The sequence below is a fragment of the Hemitrygon akajei genome, chromosome 14 (assembly GCF_048418815.1).
Source record: "Hemitrygon akajei chromosome 14, sHemAka1.3, whole genome shotgun sequence".
Taxonomy (NCBI): Eukaryota; Metazoa; Chordata; class Chondrichthyes; order Myliobatiformes; family Dasyatidae; genus Hemitrygon; species Hemitrygon akajei.
In genome coordinates this window covers 63498752-63517431 of record NC_133137.1, presented here as the reverse complement: position 1 = coordinate 63517431, position 18680 = coordinate 63498752, and the positions used below count along the sequence as shown (strand labels likewise).

Sequence of the window (18680 nt, the reverse complement as noted above, 5' to 3'; positions counted from 1 at the left end):
ATCTAGTCTGAACATAGCTTTCATTATATTGCCACAATTAGATAATTGCTCTACTTCCAATGGTGTTGACCTTTAGGAGACATTAATTGGAGCAATCAATGTATTGTATTCCTGTGGGTTATCAGGGACTTCAATGTAAATCTATTCCTGGTGAAAATTTAGAAGACTGAGGCCGATTGCTGAGAAATTAAATTTCAGTCCCATCTCCTTCTTGGTCACTTGCCACCTGAAACTTCCTTATTATTACCCATGTATAATTTATTAGTGTTTGGCTGTTGCACTGTGTTGAAAATTAGTAAGCTTGGCACAGTACTTTACTTAATGGGAGTTCATATTGGAATTCAGTTCCAGTGGGCACAGCACTTGAATGACAGCTGAAGGGATGTTGTGGTTATTGATATGTGTGGATCATGTAGTGTATCAGTTGCAGAGCTGGCCTTGAACTTTTTAGTATCTGAGCTGTAATAATGTTGGGAAAGTTCTTTATAGGAGTAATTAATTCTTAAAATCTATATTTTAAGATCTAAGATAATTAAAAAAAAAGAAATTTCAAAACAGGTGATTAAGTGCAAATAGATGGAGATGGATTAATTTCTGTTTTTCATGTTTTGTAATTTTTCAGAATTAAAAACAATATGGAAAGTTGGGAAGAAGTTTGTACCATGAGTCTTCAGCCGTATTGAGCTCCATCCACATGGTAGAATGATAAGATCAGCCAACTGCAAAAAGCAACTACCTTCAGGTAAGAGGAAAGAGGGAAAATGGCTTGATATTTAACAATTGATTTTGGTACTTGGTAACAATTGGAATTCATTGTCACAGAATGTTGTGAAGGCCAAGTCATTTAAACCAGAGGCTGACACATTCTTAATGAGTAAAGACATCAAAGGATTGGGGCAGAAGGCAAAAGAATGGGGTTGAGAGGGATAATATTGTGAATCAGCCATGATGGAATGGCAGAACAGACTCATTGGGCTAAATGGCCCAATTCCATTCCTATGTCTTATTGGCTTGTTACCAGGATATTCGAAGAGGCAATATTTCACTCTTGCAGTATTAACTAGAGCCGTGAAAAGTTCATGCTTTTATACTTAGGCAAGTAGTCAAAACCTCCTTTCAAAATTATTTTCATTGATGTGAAAGAAGTATGTTACTGAAAAAAAATCTAATTGGAGGGTGTAAGTGTCAAATACAGTTTTGTGAATAATCAGAATCAGGTCTAATATCACCAGCAAATGTCGTGAAATTTATTAACTTAGCGGCAGCAGTGCAGGATAAATATAGAGAGAAAAAGATTAATTAATTATAGTAAGTATATATATGTATATTAAATAGTTAAAAATTGTGCAAAAACAGAAATAATAAATAAAAGTGAGACAGTGTTCAAGGGTTCAACGTCCATTTAGCAGTCAGATGGCAGAGGAAAAGAAGCTGTTCCTGAATCACTGAATATGTGCCTTCAGGCTTCTGTATCTCCTTCCTGATGGTAACAATAATCCTAAATCATTTTAATCACCTACGTTTTCACCCTGGAAGTAGTTTTTCTTTGTTGAATACATTCACAGTACCTTCCATGGCATTGATAATGTGGACCTGAGGAGTGTTGATGGTGCCTCTGGAACCTTTGGAAGAATGCTCTGAAGTTGCTCCATAGCAAGAATGAAACACAAAAGAAGCTAAAGCATTGGAGTAATGAGAGGGAGATCAAATTTCTATTCCCATTAAGCAAGTGGCATTTGTTGTTACGGTGCATTGGCAGGACCTTCCATTTTCTCACAGGGATAGAGATCAAGAGCACTGAGGAGTAATGCTTTTCACATTGTTTCTCAGCTTTAGGAAATAAATGCATTTGCTGAAGGGAAAGGGTGAAAGGGAGAGAGCTGTTCAGATGTTGTGTTCACCTTATTGAGATAAACCATAACTGTTACTTTTAAATGCACATTGGTGTCTTAATAGTTATACGAATGTAAAAAGTAAAAAAAAGCAAGAACAGAAGCAGATCTCTTGGGGCTGCTCCTTTATTGAATGTTGATGATAATTCCCAACCTCATCCATGTTTCTGTCAGTCTCAAAGTCCAATAACTCCTTCAATGTCCTTATTGCAAGAGGATGTATAGCCTACTGGACTGGGGAATTCTGAAGATTTTCAATCTTTTGAGTGAGGAAAAATCTTCTCATTGAAGCCAGAAACCCATTTCCTAAGATTATGTACCCTTGTTTGAGTGTCTCTAGCAAGAAGAGGTAATCTCAGAATCACCCATGTCTATTTTCTCACCCACTCCAAAAAGAATGTGACATCTTTCAGTGAGACAACCTTTCATTCATCTAAACTCCTGTCACCAGAAGCTCACTAACCAATCTTTTTTCAAAGGGCAAACCCTCATTCCAGGAATCAACACTACACTATTTCTAAGGAAAGCATTTGGTATCTCATGTGCACAGACTGAAATTGCAGAAAAACTTTAGGTATGATATATGGTCTTTACTGTTATTCTCTAACTTCCTAGTTAACAGATAGTTTTGTCTGTCTACATTCTTTCTGTATCTGGATGTTATCTTTTGTCATTACATTTACCACTGCTCTGATCCATCTGTTGATTAGCATCTCCCATTTTCTCAACATTTTAGGTATCATCTGTTTTGTTCTTCTTTACATCAAAATGAATAACCTCACACATCTCTACCTAATATTGCAACTGTCTTCTTATCTTCACACCTTATGTACATACTGTGCAAGAATCACATATATTTAGCTAGTTGCCTAAGACAGCAGCACTGCAGTAATTTTATGTATTGTATTGTACTGCGGCCGCAAAAAAGAACAAATTTCATGACATGTGAGCGATGATAAACCTGATTCTGATATGGGTCTCTATTGTAGATTAAAAGTGGGAAGGGGGAAGAGAGAAGAGAATCATCGTAGGGAAAAGAGGAGTGGAGCCAGGAGGGAATGGGAAACACCAGAAAGACATGCTGTAGTGATCAATAAACCAAGCAACCTACATAAGATGCTAGAGGAACTCAACAAGCCAGGCAGCATCTATGGAAAAAAAAAGTACAGTTGACATTTTGGGCCAAGACTCTTCAGCAGGACTAGAGAAAAAATGGTGATGAGTAGATTTAAAAGATGGGGGAGGGGAGAGAGAAACACAAGGTGATAGATGAAACTGGGAGGAGGAGGGATGAAGTAAAGAGCTGGGAAGTGATTGATGAAAGAGATGCAGGGTTGGAGAAGGAGGAGCCCGATAGGAGAGAACAGAAGGCCATGGAAGAATGAAAATAAGGGGGAGGAGCACCAGAGGACGGCGATGGGCAGGCAAGGAGATAAGATGAGAGAGGGAAAAAGGGATGGGGAATGGTGAAGGAGAGGGAGGGGGGCCATTACCGGAAGTTCGAGAAATTGGTGTTCATGTCATTAGGTTGGAGGCTACCCAAATGGAATACAAGATGTTGTTCCTCCAACCTGAATGTGGCCTCATTGCGACAGTAGAGGAGGCCATGACTTGACATATCGGGATGGGAATAGGAAGTGGAATTAAAATGGGTGACCACTGGGAGATCGCTCTTATTTTGGTGGATGGAGCGTAAGTGCTTGGCAAAACGATCTCCCAATTTACATTGCTTCTCACCGATATACAGGAGGCCATACTGGGAGTATCGGACACAGTATATGACCCCAATAGACTCACAGGTGAAATGTTGCCTCACCTGGAAGGACTGTCTGGGGCCCTGAATGTTAGTGAGGGAGGAGGTGTAGGGGCAAGTGTAGCAATTGTTCTGCTTGCAAGGATAAGTGCCAGGAGAGAGATCAGTGGGGAGGGACAAATGCAAAAAGCAGAAAGTGGAGGGTGGGAGGGGGGGGGGGAAGATGAGCTTGGTGGTGGGATCCCACTGGAGATGGCAGAAGTTCTGGAGAATTATGTGCTGGACGCAGAGGCTGGTGGGGTGGTAGTTGAGGACAAGAAGAACCCTGTGCCTGGTAGGGTGGATCAAGGATGGGGTAGGAGCAGACGTATGTGAAACGCTGCACTTGAGGGCAGCATTGATGGTGGAAGAAGGGCAACCCATTTCTTTGAAAAAGCAGTTGTTTGGAGTCAAATGACCTTGACTGCAATGTTCTGCCCAGTGACAACAACATGTGCTGACAGAATAATTCCTTCAGTAAAAACAGTATAAATAAGACAGTTCTAAAATCTGCAGACAAATTATCACAAACTCCACATTGTCAACACCGTCCTCATCAGAAACTGGAAAAAGAAATGTGATTGTGAAGTATACTTAACAAGCCAATGACGTAGAGGGTGGCAGCCTTTTGTGTGCAGTTTAAGTACCTTTGTACACTAGTAGCAAAAGATGTGCACGTATGCGCACGCTCACACCTTAGGGGGCACATTGCTTGCCTGGTGTCTCAGGGCTGGTTGTGTCTGCACCCATACCAACCCCCCCACTTCTGGCTTTCCTGCTCCACCACCTCTCCCACACACCTCCCGTGGCACTCTCCCCTGGCCATTCCCAGCATCCTTTGCTCCCACCAGATTTATAAACATGCTCTCCACTCCACTTTGACAAAAATCTTAGGTACCCTGGCTATAAATATGTCCCCAAGACTTTTGCACGGAACTATATCCCTTTGCAGACTCCTTCAATCCTCTTCTCACTTAACTTTCTATCATCAGCAGACATAAAAATATTCAGTTCTGTGCTTTCATCTAAGTTATTAATGCAGGTCCAGTCCAATTCCTGTGGCCTCCACTAAATAGCAATCAGCCCTCTGTTTCCTATCCTATAACACATCCTCTATTCTAATCCATTTCATGAAGTTATACATTATGGGGATGGGGCAAGAAAAAGTTTAGCCGCAGGGGATTTCTGAGAGGACAGAGTTAAGGGAAAGAAGTGCTAAGAACAGAGCAATGGGCAGAAGCATTCTGTGCAGTTGTGCTTGCTGAATAGAGTGCATAATTGCAGTTTGAGCAAATGCTTATGGGAGTGTTTACGCACCTTGATATGTTTTAAGAGTATGTAGCTGACCCTGGTTTCTAATCATGTTGCTCCTTCTCACAAAGACCATGCTCTAAAGTGATAGCTGATGTGCAATGGTCATCCCACCCTGCATGAGCATACCCCTCTCCATAATAAAGTTTGATATTTGGAGTGGGACTGGAATGGACAGCCTCAACAGCAACAAACTGGAGTGCCTTACTGTTTTATGGCCCAGGAATCTAGGCATTCTGAGGTTGATCCAAATGAGTGAGGCACAGTGGGAAGAACAGGGTAAGTCAATTAGTGAAGAGGTTGTAGACAGACCAGAAGAAATATACCATCTCTTTCAAGGTGGTTTCATCATCAAGTATTGAACTTGCCTCTGTTTTATTGAATCACCATTTGGAATAAACAAATACCTCATGATCTTTTGACTCACTCCATCACAGAACCAGTGTGTTAAGGTTATTGGCACATATGCCCTGAACCTAGAAGTGATGGATAAGGAATTCTATTCCAGACTTAGCCAATGACCCAAGTTCTAATAGGAGAAGGATGATTCTCTTAGGTGACTTTTAAATCAAGGACTTTAAAGTGTCCTCAAAATGGACCTAGACAATGTCCAATTGGTAAGAACACATACAAGGCCTTATGGGAGCACCCTTCATCTAGGTATTAGTATGTGCTAGATTACATCATCATTTGATGAAGGTAACACAAAGATGTCAGCTTCACTTGCGTCATGACAGGAATTGGTGTTAGCTAGAGACACAAGAGACTGTAGATGCTGTAATCTGGAGCCAAAAAGCAAGCTGCCAGAGGAACTCAGTGGGTCAGGCAGCATCTGTGGAAGTAAATGGATCCAGACATTTTGAATCAAGACCCTTCATTTGGACCTGACAGCTTTACTGAACTCACCACTGTCTCATCCATTCTATTGTCTATTTCAACCTGGCCTCTGAATGCTTGCTTGTCAATCTCAGTGTGTAGTTTTCCATTGATTCTATTGTATTTTTTATTCTACTGTGAGTGCCTACAGGAATGCCTGCAATTCAGGGTAGTGTATGGTGATATATGTACTTTCTGACAACAATATCTGAAAAGTACTTACTTGGTTTACACATTTATTCTCTCTACATTCGCCTATGTCTTTTGACCTTCTCACTGATAAATTCAAAATTTCTGTAGAGCATTCATTACAGCTAGAAAAGGACTTTTACTTTGATTTTATACTTTTTATAATGACACAGCAGGAGACCTTTTGCCTATTGGTTTATGTGGATCCCAGTTGAGCAATCCCATAAGACCCTTTCTCCATCCTACATTCCCTGTAACTGGTTGTCTCTCTTGCCTTCTATCTACATAGAGGCAAATTACAGAACCAATTAAATTACCAGCATGTCTTTGGGTTGTGGGAGGAAATCGATGCATGGAGGGGTGGGGGGAGGGGTGTGATCCATAGTCAGAGGGAGAATGTGATCTTCCCACAGAAATCCAGATCAACCCTGAGACAAGGAGGTGTGAAACAGCATCACAAACTGCTGCACTATGTAATGCTTCCTACAAAACATTGGGGAAAATGGTCACGTCACAGTTTTTCCCACATTAGTTTGTTATTATTAATTCCATTATTTTGAAATAGATACAGTGGTGGCATTTTTGTTCAACACAAGTTACAAATCATGATGCCCTTAAAATCACCTATACACCTTCTCTAATGAGAATGACCAATTGTGTTTTTGGTCAGACTGCATTTGAAGTATTGTGAGCAGTTTTGGACCCCAAATCTAAATAAGGATGTGCAGACATTAGAGTGGGTCCCAAGAAAGGAGGTTCACAAGAATGATTCAGGGACTGAATGGGTTAACGTACAAGGAGTGTTTGAAGATATAAGAGCACTCGATGGCTTTGGACCTGCACTCAGTGGAGCTTAAAAGAAGCAGGGTGATCTCATTTAAACCTACCAAATATTAAAAATATTAGATAGAGTGGTCATCGAGAGAAGATGCTTCAAAATAATCTATTGCAAGTGATTGAAATTCACACGCAACATATTGCTTGGATTCTCTTTGGGTGTCTGTAGGACTTAATAGTGTCCATTTCCTTCTAGTCTAGTCTAAACATAGCTTTCAGTTTGATGGCCTCATTAGATAATTACCATATTTCCAACTTTACTGACCTTTCATTCTGACACCTTCATTGAAGCAATTCATCCTGAAAATATGTCCACCCAAAGTACTGTATTCATGTGAGTCAGATAACTAAATCAAGCACATCACTGTAAGTTTATACCTGATGGAAAATTAATTTAGAGGGTTGAGCCATTACTAAGAAATGAAATTTTAGTCATGTCTTTCTACTGGTCATTTGCTATCTGAAACTGCTTTTGTTAATACTCATCAACATCTCTGACATGTATAATTTAACAGTATTTGGCTCTTGTCCACTGGCTTTTTAAAATTGAACTTACCAGGCAAGAGAACAAACAATGAATGAAGTGTCTGCAAAAAGTTGTGGTTAAAAGGTGAAGCAAGTTTGACCCTCAATGTTACCAAAAAGGTCAACATGATCAGACATTATTTTCAGAGAACTGATGAGATAGAATATGAAGTTGTTTTTCCCATATTGTTGAAATTTAACAAATCTTGTAATAGAGCTTTATATTCTGGCAATTCATATTGGAGTTCAGCCCTAACGGACACGACAGCTGAAGGCACCAGAGGATGTTATAGTTTTTGATATATTTGATCATGCTAAATATCAATTGGAAGGGCAGTCAACGAAGCTCAGAATTCCTGACGTGTCCACATCAGGAAAAGTTCTGCACAGGAGTGATATAAAATTCTGAATATAAATTTTCAAGATGTTTTAAGATAGAAATCAGTGAATATTAATTCCTATTTCTCCCATTTTATAGTTTTCCAGTGCTTAAGGCAATGTGAAAAATTGGGAGGAAAAAAACGCCATGAATTTAAGACCTGGAGCCAGAATGATAAAACAATGAATGTAAATTTAACGAATACCAGAATAAGACAAATTCTCAATGGAGATTAGTTAACCACAAGAAAGCAACTACTATCATGAAATTCCAGAGGGAATATGACATATAAAATAACAAGGTATGTGTTACAGGGCTACTGCATGCAAGTAATGCATTGACTCTTTCGGATGAAGAAGTTGTATTTTCTCCTGCTATAAAGTGTCTTAAGCTTTTGTTCCTTTTTAAGAAAACCATTCCTCATCTGATGCAAAAATGTCTGATATAATTTAATCCAGAGATTCAAAACAAAGCACACACAGTGGAACATCCACAGCAATCCTGTTTTGAGCAGGTGTAGTTTTGGACTGTGTGCAGCAGATTACGGTGCTGAAGAAACCATTAAGACAAGCAAAAAGCTGCTTGTCACTACATTAAGGTGAATTAGCCTTGTTTGGATGAAGTGACAATGATCATATTCTGCAGCCTTTGTTCAGTAATTGTAGCTATTAGTTGGACACAATACAGGACAAAGCAACCACTTTACTGAAAATCTGTGTTAGTGTCAGAAATTCAATCTCCATTACTTAAGCATGCATTTTTAAACACTGAAATATTGTTTGTGTGATATTGTTAATAATACCTTAGCTTAAAATTCTTCTGCATACTACTTTAATGAAATACTTAGAATAAATCAAAAGTAAAAGTCTGAGCATAAATATTTCAGCCTGTACCATTCCTTCCAGTCAATTTAACACAAGTCACTTGGGCAAAGAAAGAACATTTTCATCCTCAGGATATCCCAAAGGCATTTGCAACTAATTAAATATTTTCGTAGAGTAGTGTGTTGTTGGAAATATGACAGACAATCTCAAAGTTCAAAGTAAATTTATTATCAAAGAACATACATAACCCTGAGATTCCTATTTTTGTGGGCATACACGGTAAATCCAAGAGCCGTAAGAGATGCGATGAAAAACTATACCCAACAGGACAGACAAACAGGCGATGTGAATAAGCCAAAACTGTGCAAGTACAAAAGAGAAAGAAAATAATAAATAAATTGCAACAAATATCGAAAACGTGAGAAGAATTGTTCTTGAAATTGAATCCATAGGATGCTGGAACAGTTCAGTGATGGGCAAATGAATGAAGGTTCAGGAGCCTGATGGTTGAGGGGTTATAACTGTTCCTGAACCTAGTACTGCAAGTTCTGTAGCTCCTGTACCTTCTACCTGATGGCAGCAACGAAAAGGGAGCATGATCTGGGTGGTGGGGTTCCCTTATGACGGATGCTATTTTCCTCTGAGTGCTATGTGTAGATGTGGTCAATGGAGGGGAGGTTTTACCTGTGATGGACTGGGCCATATCCACTACTTTTTGTATGCTTTTCCATACAGTGGCATTGTTGCTTCCATGCCAGGCTGTGATGCAAACTGTCAATATATTCTTCATACCACGCATCTACAGAAGTTTTTTCAAAGTATTAGATGTTCTGTCGAATGTTCACAAACTGCTGAGGAAGTAGTGGTGCTTTCTCCGTAATTGCTCTTGCATGCTGCACTCAGGACAGCTACTCTGAAATGATAACACAAAGAAATTTAAAGTTGCTGACCCTCAACATTCCCCTTAAAGGCCCCTATGCAATTTGTCTCAACTATTTCTTATATTAGCAAATTGCATGAATGCCATAGGATTAAATGATATGTTTCAACAATGTTTGAAGGAAAATACTTAATAGTAAGAAAGACTCCCTTGTTTTTCCAATTAAAAAAGAATTTGAAGTTTCATTTTAATTACAGCATTTGGAATAGTGTGGACTATCATTGTCAATGGTGGCTCTATAGCAGATAAACCTGAAGCATATAGTGGCTGGCTATGGTCAGCATCATACTTGTGCCAAGCAAACTCCCCTAAGGTAGTTGCCAGTTTTCACTGGGTATTGGTCATATAGAATATAACCGGCTGATCACATGGTTGTCAGATGCCTATAGGTAAGCTTTGTGAAGGGCAGACTGCTATAGTCATCGTTGGAAGAAAGACTTGAGGGGACCCATACCTATCTCTGCCTGCTCCACATCCTTGTGATCTGCAGTGCAACTTGTGTTCTCTTTAGCCACCAGTTGGGATTGGCATTGGGGAATGGTCCTACTGATACTTACTGAATGCTGCTCATATCAGAAAAAAACTAAGCGACTCCACATCCATCTTGTAAAGGAGGCCTCTTCAAAAATTTTAAAGACAAATTTCATAGGCATATCTTAGCTTGACGAACCATAGCTCTAATGAGTAGGGAGTACAGTAAAGAGATAAAAGACTCAGTAGCATGACAGCAACCTTTCTTTCAACGTCAGCAAAGTAAACGAGCTAGTCACTGAGTGCAGGAAAGCAGCACAGTGTGCATGCTTTTGTCTATATCAGTGGTGTTGAGGTCAGCTTCATGTTCCTAGGTATGAAGAACATCATCAATAGTCTGTCCTTGTCCAACCACATAGATGCTATGGCCAAGAAAGCTTCCCAAAGCCTCTAATTCCTCAGAAGGCAAAAGAAATTTGATGTGTCCCCCATTAACCCTTACCAATTCTAATCAATGCGCCATCCTATCTGGTTGCATCACGGCTTGGCATGGCCACTGCTCTGCACATGACCACAAGAAAATGCAGAGAGTTACTGCCACAGCTCAGCACATCACTGAAACTATCCTCCCTTCCATGGATATTTTGAGTATTTCTTACTGCTTCAGTTAAGCAACCAGCATAATCAAATTTCCCACCCACCTGGACGTTCTTTCTTCTCCCCTGTCCCATTAGGCAGAAGATACAAAAGCCTGAAAGCTCAGGGTCAACACGTACAAACAAGCTGGATGAACTCAGCAGGCCGGGTAGCATCCGTTGAAATGAGCAGTCAACGTTTCGGGCCGAGACCCTTCTGTATGACTGTTGGTATTGTGTTTTGCATCTCAGCCCTGGTGTAATGCTGTTTCATTTGGTTGTATTCATGGGTATTCATGTATGATTGAATGACAGTTAAACTTGAACTTAATTTTTAGCCTATATCTACTCAGCACAGATCAGTCTCCCATATCTACTAAATATTTAGGTAAGTGCTTGTGAGTTTTTGTGAATAGTGTTAGGTGGATAAGGACAGTCCAGGAAGAGGAATTGTAAGATTTCCTTAAGGTTCTCTCAGGAGTAATCTTGCTTCTTCTTGCCCATAAGAAGTACAAGTAAATATTTAATATGTTTATCTTTATGTGCCACTTTTTGCCTTCATTCCAAAATGACACGTGATTTAGTCTGGAGGATTAACATTTTTATGGTTTAAAATTATAAATGGGTCTCATCATCAAGTTCATCATCAAGCTGAATCTACATATTTAAGGTTACTGTCCCATGTCTGTTTAAAAGAGGTGATCAAAATTCCACATGCCGGAAAGCTAGTGAGATTTAAGTAGAGCAACATAGATAGAATGCTGCAGGAACTCAGCATGTTAGACAGCATCAATGGAGAAATAAGCAGTCAGCATTTTCGCTGAGACCCTCCATCAGGAAGGGGACAGAAGTCAGAATGATTATAGTAAGTACCTTCCAGTCCTGAAATGTCGACTGCTTATTCCCCACCATAGATGTGGCAGGCCTGTTGAGTTCCTCCAGCATTTTGTGCGTGATGCTCAAGATTTCCAGCATCTGCAGAATCTCTTTTCTGTTTGAGGTTTAACTAGGTAAGCCTGTGTAGCCACTTTGATCTTGTTTCCCTCTGGAACAAATACTGAAGAGGAGATGCCAGAAGCCATATGTGTGCCTGTCCTCTGTGCCTCCTCTGTTTTTATGTCCTTTGCTACCTTCATTTCTTTGCACTTGTGTATTGTTATCTTGTGTCCCCATACATAGTAATCTTCTGGACAGGGAATAACTGTTGTTGCCAGGGGCAGTGCCTGCAAATCATCATGACCAACTGAGCCATGCACAGCTGAGCACCTGAGCTGCACTGGCAACATTGTCAGCTCTTATATGTGGAATTATTCGACAAGTTGCCTGGATTGGGGAGCACGCCTTATGAGAATAGGTTGAGTGAACTTGGCCTTTTCTCCACCTCTTATGATCTTATGAAGGAGGATGAGAGGTGACCTGATAGAGGTGTACAAGATGATGAGAGGCATTGATCGTGTGGATAGTCAGAGGCTTTTTCCCAGGGCTGAAATGGTTGCCACAAGAGGACGCAGGTTTAAGGTGCTGGGGAGTAGGTATAAAGGAGATGTCGGAGTAAGTTTTTTACTCAGAGAGTGGTGAGTGCGTGGAATGGGCTGCCGGCAATGGTGGTGGAGGCGGATGTGATAGGGTCTTTTAAGAGGATTTTAGATAGGTACATGGAGCTTAGTAAAATGAGGGCTATAGGTAAGCCTAGCAATTTCTAAGGTAGGGACATGTTCGGCACAACTTTGTGGGCTGAAGGGCCTGTATTGTGCTGTAGGTTTTCTATGTTTCTATGTTTGTAAGTGTTTGTTAACAAAAAAGTACAAAGTACATTTATTAGCAAAGTACATATATGTCACCATATACAACCCTGAGATTCGTTGTCTTGCGGGCATACTCAGTAAATCCAAGAAACACAATAGGATCAATGAAAGACTGCACCAACAAGATGGACAAACAACCAATGAGAAAAATACAACTGTTCAAATACAGAATATTAAAAAAAAATAATAACAGATCAATAAGCAATAAATATCGAGAACATGAGATGAAGAGTCCTTGAAAGTGAGTCTATAAGTTGTGGGAATATTTCAGTGATGGGGGCAAGTGAAGTTCAGTGAAGTTATCCCCACTCATTCAAGAGCCTGGTGGTTGAGGGGTAATAACTGTTCCTGAACCTGGTGGTGTGAGTCTTGATGGCAGTAGCAAGAAGCCAGCATGGCCTGGATGGTGAGGATCCTTAATGCGGGATGCTGCTTTCCTGCCACAGCACTCCATGTAAATGTGTTCAGTGGTGGGGACAGCTTTATCTGTGATGGACTGGGCCGTATCCACCATGCTTTGTAGACTTTTCTGTACAAGGGTATTGGTGCATCCATACCAGGCTGTGATGCAACCAGTCAGTACTCCCAACCACACATCTATGGAAGTTTGTCGAAGTTTTAGAAGTCATACTGAATCTTTGCAGAATTCTAAGGAAGTACAAGTGCTGCCGTGCTTTCTTTGTAATTGCACTTGCATGCTGGGCCCAGGACAGATCCTCTAAAATTATAACACTGAAGAACTTAAAGTTGCTGATCCTCTCCACCTCTGATCTCCCGATGAGGACTGGCTCATGGACCTCTGATTTCCTCCTCCTGAAGTCAATAATCAGCGCCTTGGTCTTGCTGACATTGAGTGAGAGGTTGTTGTTGTGGCACCACTCAACCAAATTTTCAGCCTCCCTCCTATATGCTGATCATCACCTTTGATTTGGCCAATGATGGAGTTTGGCTGAACACAAATAGCATTAGAACTGTGCTTAGCCTCACGGTCAGAGGTATATGGCGAGTAGAGCAGGAGGCTAAGAGCACAGTCCCCTTAAGTAGTAAGAACTCAATATAAATTTTTGAAGTTGTAATGCAGGTTTTAGTTATTCAATTCTCTTTGGTTATGCCTGACATCAGGTAGCTTGGCATAGTACATTACTCATGAAGTGTATAACATGGTAAAGGATTAGTTGACGCTTATGCAGAATGAGGTGCAGCTGAGCTGCAGAGGCTTTCTATGTAATGAAGTGAATAAGTCTGTGGTAATTCAACACTGAGGATCTGTGACATGAGGAAGTATCAGGCAAGCCTTGCACTCAGCAAAAATATGTCCCACAACAGATTACATTACAAATAATCAGCATGCATTTACTATCTGGGACAAGTTCATTCAACTTCTATTTCAAAAAGAGAATTAACAGAAGGGCAGAGGTGTATTATTTGTATTGGCTCCATATTTCTGGATATTTTAGTGGCCACATATTGCATTTCTGTCTGAGCATCCGCCATATAAAATGATCTGTATGCCACAGGCCCCCTAATTATTATTGTGTAATCACGCATTTACAAATCTTTTTCCTTTTCTTTGCATTTGTCAATTGTTTCTATTAATATTTTTAATGCTGTAATTTTGAATGTGAAGTCTACTATTGATTAAAAACTGAGCTAAAAAAGAACATTGGGCACATATATGAGATTACCACTATAATATTTGATTTTTGCTTGTTTATTTTGACTTTGGTTCAGAATTCCTGACAGTGACCTTCTACTCCAGATGACACCATGTAATCCTTCTAGGATACTGCCATATGTAGAGCAATGGGCCTTTTTGAGGAAATGCAATAGATAGCAACATGCAGAAACTGAATTCACAATAAGTAGCTTTTAATCTACCATGCTTCAGTGATTTTATTGTTTTGATAGTGTTTAGTTTGGCTTTCCCGCATGTTAATCTTTCTTTTCTCCCTGAAGCTATTAGCTTAAATGATGTCACCAGCACACTCTGTTTAAACAAATATATTCAAAACAATCTTATGATTGTGGAGTAAAAAGGATACAAGTACTAGTCTGAGATTTCATCTTTAAGGCCAAAATAATTCAGGCAGGACATGCAAAACGCAGCTGAACACACTTATTTGTCAATGGGCATCCAGTAGTAATATTTGGAAAGCACAATGTCCATAAATCAGTGATAGTATTTCCTCATCATGATATGTGTGATGATATGTCACGGTGCACTAAAGATTCTGAACAGCTGTCAGGAAGTAGTAAAACAGTAATGCAATTGAGGGGTTTCATTGATGTTATTCTCCTCTAGAATGAAATCAATTGCTGGACTGGTGCTGTAAGGAAGGAATACTCAGTCTTTATATCACTTCTCTTTCTAGTGGGCATTCCAGCTCTGGCATCAACCTCATTCTAATAAGCCAGCAATCACCTGATTTGCATTTTCTCAGTTAAATCTTATTTCTTTCCTTTCCAATTGTTTATTTTCCAGTTGTGTTGTTGACAATTGACAATTGACAATTGACAATCAGGTTTATTATCACTGGCATGTGATGTGAAATTTGTTAACTTAGCAGCAGCAGTTCAGTGCAATACATAATCTAGCAGAGAAAAAATAATAATAATAAATAAACAAGTAAATCAATTCCGTATATTGAATAGATTTTTAAAAACCTGCAAAAGCAAATACTGTATATTAAAAAAAAAGTGAGGTAGTGTCCAAAGATTCAATGCCCATTTAGGAATCGGATGGGAGAGGAGAAGAAGCTGTTCCTGAATCACTGAGTGTGTACCTTCAGGCTTCTCTACTTCCTGTCTGATGATAACAGTGAGAAAAGTGCATGCCCTGGGTGCTGGAGGTCCTTAATAATGGATGCTGCCTTTCTGAGACTCTGCTCCCTGAAGATGTCCTGGGTGCTTTGTAGGCTAGTGCCCAAGATGGAGCTGACTAGATTTACAACCTTCTGCAGCTTCTTTCAGTCCTATGCAGTAGCCCCTCCATACCAGACAGTGATGCAGCCTGTCAGAATGCTCTCCATGGTACAACTGTAGAAGTTTTTGAGTGTATTTCTTGACATGCCAAATCTCTTCAGACTCCTAATAAAGTATAGCCACTGTCTTACCTGCTTTATAACTACATCAATATGTTGGGATCAGGTTAGATCCTCAGAGATCTTGACACCCAGGAACTTGAAGCTGCTCACTCTGTCCACTTCTGATCCCTCTGTGAGGATTGGTGTGTGTTCCTTTATCTTACCCTTCCTGAAGTTCACAATTAGCTCTTTCGTCTTACTGACTTTGAGTGCCAGGTTGTTGCTGCGGCATCACTCCACTAGTTGGCATATCTCACTCCTTTATGCCCTCTCATCACCACCTGAGATTCTACCAACAATGGTAGCAAGTTTATAGATGGTACTTGATCTATACCTGGTGTTACGTACCCGTGGGTATCTTGTACTTGTCACGTGACAGTGGTGTTGAAGATATGCTGGACCTAAGGTAGTGGTCTTGTGATGGTGGAGTGATGTCATTTTCCTGCCAGTAGAGGTCATGTGACAGGTTTTTTTTACAGGTTATAAAAGGAGGACCCCTCCCTGTGAGGAGGGGCAGTTCATGGCTGGATTTGCCATTTTGACTCCCATGCCACTGCGTGGTCCAATATTATGACGCAGTTTGGTTGAAAGGTGGAGTTTTATTTAATGCTTAAAGTTTAAAAGGTCATTGCCGGCAGTTTCTTTATAATACTGCCAGTTAAAAATCAGTGGAGAGTGAAGATCAGAGTTCGGGAGCCAAAAGATCGAGGAAAGTTGATTTTGACAGTGAAACAGGTTCGACCTTGTTTGATCCTCGTTCGGAAGGAATTCGTTGGCTGTGCCCGTGTTAACCCCTGCAAATAATAGCAGAAAGGGTTGGGTACAGTTTTGTAAAGGAAAGGTCAGTGCCTTTAAGCCGTTTCATTTTCACCTTCGTAAATTCTCCGGGAAAAGTATAGTTCGACTGAGAACCGCAACAACACGACGTGAAAGAGAATTTAAATCGTCTAAAAAGTCTCTCCTTTAATGGACTGTAAGCATTTTAAACTTTTGCAGTACTACTTTGAAGAACTGTTTTTGCAACATCGCTTTAAGAACTGTTTTCGCTTTATTCCTTTAAGAACCGTTTAAGCTGCCGCACAGCAGCTGATTTCCGGTTATGTAAGTTGTTTGTTTACTTTTGGGGGTTTGTTTTTCAATGTTTAGTAAATGTTTTATTTGTTATAAAAAAAACCCTGCCTCACCGATATATTTATTGTTGCTGAATCTGTAACACTAGCCACACAGTCATGTGTATATAGAGAATAGAGCAGTGGGCTAAGCTCACACCCCTGAGGTGCGCCTCCTCGTCAGCGAGGAGGATAGGTTATCACCAATCCACACAGATTGTGGATTGTGGATTGTGGTCTTCCAGTTAGGAGGTCGAAGACCCAATTGCAGAAGGAGGTATGGAGGCCCAGGTTCCGCAACTTCTCAATCAGGATTGTGTGAATGATGGTATTAAATGCTGAGTGATTGTCGATGAACAGCATCCTGACATAGGTGTTTGTGTTGTCCAGGTGGTCTAAAGCCATGTGGAGAGCCATTGAGATTGCGTCTGCCATTGACCTATTGTGGCGATAGGCAAATTGCAATGGGTCCAGGTCCTTACTGAGACAGGAATTTAGTCTAGTCATGACCAACCTCTCAAAGCATTGCATGTGAGTGCTACTGGGCGATAGCTAGCTGGTGGCGTAGTGGCTTCAGTGCTGGACTTTGGAGCAAAGGCTCCCGAGTTCAAATCTAGCTGGCTCCCTTGCACGCTTTCCACCCGTGCGTCGAGCGTCGAGCTAGCAACTCAGCCCCATAAAAACATGAAAGCCTGCTAAAAAAACACCGTCACAATGGTGTCCCGATGACTCCACTTGGAGTTAAGGGTGAGAGGTTGAAAATGTCCTTGAATACTCCCGCTAGTTGGTTGGCACAGGTTTTCAGAGCCTTACTTGGTACTCCATTGGGACCTTCCATTTTGCGAAGATTCACTCTCTTTAAAGACAGCCTAACATCAGCCTCCGAGACGTAGATCACAGGGTCATCAGGTGCAGCAGGGATATTCACAGCTGTAGTTGTGTTCTGCCTTTCAAAACGTGCATAGAAGGTGTTGAGTTCATCTGGTAGTGAAACATCACTGCCATTCATGCTATTGGGTTTTGCTTTGTAGGAAGTAATGTCTTGCAGACCCTGCTAGAGTTACCATGCATCTGATGTCGCCTCCAACCTCATTCAAAATTGTCTCTTCACCCTTGAAATAGCCCTCTGCAAATCATATAGGCCTGGGTTGGCAGACTTGAATGCCACAGATCTAGCCTTCAGCAGACGACGTACTTCCTGGTTCATCCACGGCTTTTGGTTTGGGAATGCACAGTAAGTCTTTGTAGGCACATACTCATCCACACAGGTTTTAATGAAGTTGGTAGCAACTGCAACATACTCATCCAGGTTCGAAGATGAATCCCTGAGTACAGTCCAGTCTACCGATTCAAAGCAGTCCTGTTGGTGCTCCTGTGCTTCCCTTGTCCATACCTTCTTGGTCCTCACTGTTGGTGCTGCAGTCTCTGCCTACTCAAGGAGTAAAAGCACAGCTAGGTGATCAGACTTCCCAAAGTGAGGGTGTGGAATAGCACGGTAGACATTCTTGATGGTGGTGCAGCAATGGTCCAGAGTGTTGTTTCCTCTAACAACACACACAAAATGCTGGTGGAATGCAGCAGGCCGGGCAGCATCTATAGGAAGAAGTACAGTCAACGTTTCGGGCTGAGACCCTTTAACAGGATTAACTGAAAGAAGAGATAGTAAGAGATTTGAGAGTGGGAGGGGGAGGGTGAGATCCAAAATGATAGGAGAAGATAGGAGGGGCAGGGATGAAGCTAACAGGTGGGAAGTTGATTGGCAAAAGGGATACAGAGCTGGAGAAGGGGGAGGATCATGGGACGGGAGGCCTAGGGAGAAAGAAAGGGGAGGGGAGCACCAGAGGGAGAGAGGGAGATGGAGAGCAGGCAAGGAGTGATTGTGAGAGGTACAGAGAGAAAAAAGAGAGGGGAAAAAGGGGGGGGGAGAGAGAGAGAGAGGAATAATTAATAAATAAATAAATAAGGGATAGAGGGACTCAGTTTGGTTACTGGGAGTGTGGAAGAAGAGAATT

The 18680-nt window shown here is 40.9% G+C and overlaps 1 protein-coding gene across 3 annotated transcripts in view; it reads left to right on the top strand.

Annotated features, from left to right (window-relative positions):
- LOC140738638 (potassium voltage-gated channel subfamily A member 2-like) overlaps window positions 1–18680 on the top strand; it is a 185783-nt gene that overhangs the window by 93040 nt on the left and 74063 nt on the right. The window contains exons 2-4 of one of the 3 annotated variants that reach the window (XM_073066237.1): window positions 623–742; window positions 7901–8102; window positions 10771–10898. The gene's annotated coding sequence lies outside the window, so the exon portion shown is untranslated. The remainder of the gene's footprint in view (window positions 1–622; window positions 743–7900; window positions 8103–10770; window positions 10899–18680) is intronic. The other 2 variants (XM_073066236.1, XM_073066239.1) reach the window with 2 other exon arrangements.